Source organism: Triticum aestivum, chromosome 2D (assembly GCF_018294505.1).
Source record: "Triticum aestivum cultivar Chinese Spring chromosome 2D, IWGSC CS RefSeq v2.1, whole genome shotgun sequence".
Classification (NCBI taxonomy): domain Eukaryota; kingdom Viridiplantae; phylum Streptophyta; class Magnoliopsida; order Poales; family Poaceae; genus Triticum; species Triticum aestivum.
The window spans coordinates 162904826-162910362 of record NC_057799.1 but is presented as its reverse complement, the minus strand read 5'-3'; positions in this window follow the sequence as shown (position 1 = coordinate 162910362).

Below are 5537 nucleotides of genomic sequence, written 5' to 3'. Positions count from 1 at the left end.
CCATGACATTTTAATTCCAAAAAATAAAAAAATAATCAGAAAAACATGAAACCTGCTTGATTTAATGTCATGCCACCAAGATGATGTGGTAAAAAAATTGGCCTGTTTGACGAAAGTTTGGACACACACCCCTCACAAACCGGAGCAACTCACTAGAAGGTTCGTGGTTCCGAGAGGGAACAATGCATATTTGATGACGAACGGGAGATAGCTTCCTCCTACGGCCTTCTTTTTTTTCTACGTTTAACGTGCACTAATACAACTGTCATGTGAATATTTGGAAAATTTCAGGGGTATTTTGACCTTTTAAAGACATTTAAGTGATTTTCTAACCATTTAATGACCATAATTCAAATTTGAACTACATCTACATGCAACGCCTAACCATATCGGTTTGAAAAATCATATTTTTGTGTACTTGTGTGTGAGTTAAAAAATCATCAGACAATGTAAATATATGGTGTTCAAAACAGAAAATGTAAAGATCTGGCAAGACAACCGGCCCCCACATGATTGGCACTCTATCTCGCGGCTCGAGGTTTGGTAGGTGAGTGGCGGGGATCATTAATCAGACACGGTTCTGTATTGGAAACCGTCAGCTATTATGTTCACACACAGATTTTGCTGCGGGAATCGTGTGTAATTCAAACTACAGTACTCGTAAATTCCGACGACCGGCGTGTGTACTATCCCCGTCGATCTAGATTCTGTCCGCCAATAAATACTACCTTGCTCACGTCGTCCCGCCTACATTCTCATCTACATCCCCCCTCGCTCGCCGTCTCTCTCTCTCAAATCTCTGCCATGGCACCGCCGGTCTGCCCACACGCCGACGAGGAGTCGCCGCCCCCTCAGGACGCTCGCTCGATTAGCAGGGACGAGGACCCCTACGCGCCGCCTGACGAGGTTGCGCGGGACCCCCCAACTTTGGATTTGTTTTGGGGCCAGTACAATCTTTGTCTGTGGAAGTCGCTGCCGCCGGCTAAGAAAGCCAGGCAAGTGGTGTTCAAGATGGAGATGGCGGAGGAGGAAGCCAGGTACCAGGCGGCCTGTGAAGCCCGTGATGCCGCCTGGAAAAAGGAGGAGGCGGAGCTTTGGGGGCGGGCGCGTCGTCGTGCCGAGGAGGTGTACGAAGACGGGTACTTCGCGAGGAAGGTCATAGGTGCTGGGCGCCTTGTCGCTGCGTGGAGGTGGGCCAATAAGCTCCAGCGTTCCAGCGACGAGGAGCTCCGGTAGGCGCCCAACAAAATGGCAAGATCGGCCGCGCGCGTCCGCCAGCAAGAGGCAGATCGGTATGTCAAGCGCTACGAGGCGGAGGAGGCGGAGTACTGCCTCCGCACTAGGAAGACGCCGCGCACCAGGGAGCTGCTGGCGAGGGGCTGCCGGAATACTCGCCCCAGGAGGGATTATTAGTTTTGGTATTGTTCGTTTTCAATTGTATGCATTGTACGTAGTAGTTAAGTATCATCACGTATATGTGATGATATTATATATATACATATATATTCTGTGATGAACTAATGAACAATTAATATATATACACATATATTATGAATTCCATTTTCTATCTGTTTTTGTATACTAATTTGAATCTAGATGTTATCATCCACATATACAGAATGGAAAGCGTATATACACACATTGAAACAGAACATATAAGAATGGAAAATAGAGTACACACATTGAAACAGAGCAATACTATGATTGCTGTGAATACATAGCAATCCACGTCGAAACGACCTTTCAAAATAAAACGCGTCCATGAGACCATGACCAGCAGCCCTTGCCTACGGTAGCTCTTGGCTCTGCCTGAACTCGTGCAGGCGTTCGTCCAAGCGGTCGACACGCTCGCAGTACATCTGGAGCGCGATCTCGAGCTCCAAGTTGGCTATTTCATCGGAGGTTACCAGCTCGAGGATGCGACGACCATGTTTCTCTACTGCGCCCAGGTGGACACCTGGGCCAAGGAGGCGGTTGAGCCTACGGGCCAGCGCGTTGGCATCCAGCGGGCCGCGGACAAGGCGAACACTTCCGGTGTCCGACTACCATCGTCCTATATATCAATCTTTACCTCTCGACCATTTTGAGACTCCTTGTCATGTCCGTGATCTCATCCGGAACTCCGAACAACATTTGGTCACCAAATCACATAACTCATATAATATTATATCGTCAACGAACATTAAGCGTGCGGACCCTACAGGTTCAAGAACTATGTATACATGACCGAGACACCTCTCTGGTCCATAACCAATAGTGGAACCTGGATGCCCATATTGGCTCCTACGTATTCTACGAAGATCTTTATCGGTCGAACCATTATGACAACATACGTAATTCCCTTTGTCCATCGGTATGTTACTTGCCCGAGATTCGATCGTTGGTATCTTCATACCTAGTTCAATCTCGTTACCGTCAAGTCTCTTAACTCGTTCTGTAAAACATAACCTTGTGACTAACTCCTTAGCCGTTTGCTTGCAAGCTTATGATGTGTATTACCGAGAGGGCCCGGAGATACCTCTCCGATACTCGAAGTGACAAATCCTAATATTGATCTATGCCAACTCAACAAACACCTTTGGAGATACCTGTAGAACATCTTTATAATCACCTAGTTACGTTGAGATGTTTGATAGCACACAAGGCTTTCCTCCGGTATCCGGGAGTTGCACAATCTCATAGTCGAAGGAATATGTATTTGACATGAAGAAAGCAATAGCAATAAAACTGAACGATCATCATGCTAAGCTAACGGATGGGTCTTGTCCATCACATCATTCTCCTAATGATGTCATCCCGTTATCAAATGACAACACATGTCTATGGTTAGGAAACCTTAACCATCTTTGATCAACGAGCTAGTCTAGTAGAGGCTCACTAGGGACACAGTATTTGTTTATGTATTCACACATGTATTTAGGTTTGTGATCAATACAATTCTACCATGAATAATAAACCTTTATCATGAATAAGGAAATATAAAATAACAAATTTATTATTGCCTCTAGGGCATATTTCCTTCAGTCTCCCTATTAAGCATCTCGATCTATCCCTATAGATATTGATGCCCAATATATAAGCAGCTTCACGGAGGTCTTTCATTGAAAAACTCTTATTCAAGAATCCTTTTATGCTATTCAGAAATTCTATGTCATTTCTGATCAACAATATGTCATCCACATATAATATCAGAAATGCTATAGAGCTCCCACTCACTTTCTTGTAAATACAGGCTTCACCATAAGTCTGTATTGATCACCTCATCAAAGCCTATATTCCAACTACGAGATGCTTGCACTAGTCCATAGATGGATCGGTGGAGCTTGCACACTTCGTTAGCACCTTTAGGATTGACAAAACCTTCTGGTTGCATCATATACAACTCTTCTTTAAAATATCCATTAAGGAATGCAGTTTTGACGTCCATTTGCCAGATTTCATAATCACAAAATGCGACAATTGCGACAAGTCGAGCTTAAGCATCGCTATGGGTGAGGAAGTCTCATCGTAGTCAACCCCTTGAACTTGTCAAAAACCGTTTGCGACAAGTCAAGCTTCCTAGACAGTAACATTACCATCAGCGTCAGTCTTCTTCTTGAAGATCCATTTATTCTCTATGGCTTGCCGATCATCGGGCAAATCCACCAAACTCCACACTTTGTTCTCATACATGGATCCTATCTCAGATTTCATGGCCTCAAGCCATTTGTCGGAATCTGGGCTCATCATAGCTTCTTCATAGTTTGTAGGTTCACCTTGGTCTAGAAACATGATTTCCAGAACAGGATTACCATACCACTCTGGTGGGGATCATGCTCGGGTTGACCTACGAAGTTTACTAGTAACTTGATCTGAAGTTTTATGATCATCATCATTAGCTTCCTCTCTAGTTGGTGTAGGCATCACGAGAACGGTTTTCTGTGATGTGCTACTCTCCAATTCGAGAGAAGGTACAATTACCTCATCAAGTTCTACTTTCCCCCCACTCACTTCTTTCGAGAGAAACTCCTTCTCAAGAAATGACCCCTTCTTAGCAACAAAGATCTTGCCTTCGGATCTGTGGTAGAAGGTGTACACAATTGTTTCCTTAGGGTATCCTATGAAGATGCACTTCTTTGATTTAGGTTCGAGCTTATCAGGCTGAAGCCTTTTGAAATAAGCGTCACGTCCCCAAACTTTAAGAAACGACGACGTAGGTTTCTTGCCAAACCACAGTTCATACGGTGTCGTCTCAACAGATTTAGACGGCGCCCTATTTAACGTGATTGCGCCTGTCTCTAATGCATAACCCCAAAACGATAGTGGCAAATCGGTAAGAGACATCATAGAACACACCATATCTAATAAAGTACGGTTACGACGTTCGGACACACCATTACGCTGTGGCATTCCAGGTGGCGTAAGTTGTGAAACTATTCCACATTGTTTTATATGAAGTCCAAACTCGCACCTCAAATATTTGCCTCCGCGATCAGATCATAGAAACTTTATTTTCTTGTTACGATGATTCTCCACTTAACTCTGAAATTCTTTGAACTTTTCAAACGTTTCAGACTTGTGTTTCATCAAGTAGATGTACCCATATCTGCTCAAATCATCTGTGAAGGTCAGAACATAACGATACCCGCCGCGTGCTTCAATACTCATCGGACCGCATACATCGGTATGTATTATTTCCAATAAGTCATTGGCTCGCTCCATTGTTCCGGAGAACGGAGTTTTAGTCATCTTTCCCATGAGGCATGGTTCGCAAGTATCAAATGATTCATAATCAAGTGATTCCAAAAGTCCATCTGCATGGAGTTTCTTCATGCGCTTTACACCAATATGACCTAAACGGCAGTGCCACAAATATATTGCACCGTCATTATCAACTTTAAATCTTTTGGCATCACTACTATGAATATGTGTATCGCTACGATCGAGATTCAATAAACAATTCACTTTGGGTGTATGACCATAGAAGGTTTTATTCATGTAAACAGAACAACACTTATTCTCTAACTTAAATAAATAACTGTATTGCAATAAACATGATCGAATCATATTCATGCTCAACGCAAACACCAAATAACATTTATTTAGGTTCAACACTAATCCCGAAGGTAGAGGGAGTGTGCGATGGTGATCGTATCAACCTTGGAATCACTTCCAACACACATTGTCACTTCATCCTTAACTAGTCTCTGTTCATTTTGTAAATCCTGTTTCGAGTTACTAATCTTAGAAACTGAACCGGTATCAAATACCCAGGGGCTACTACGAACACTAGTAAAGTACACATCAATAACATGTATATCAAATATACCTTTGTTCACTTTGCCATCCTTCTTATCCGCTAAGTATTTGGGGCACTTCCGCTTCCAGTGACCATTTCCGTCGGGGATATACCCCGCGGTATGACCCGGTCGGAAGTATGACCCGGCTAGGACTTGGTATTTTCATTAGTGACCCGGCAGATTGTAAGCCGGCAGATGTCTACACCAGATGTTTAAGCCAGATGTTTAAGTCAGATGTTTAAGCCAGATGTTTAAGTC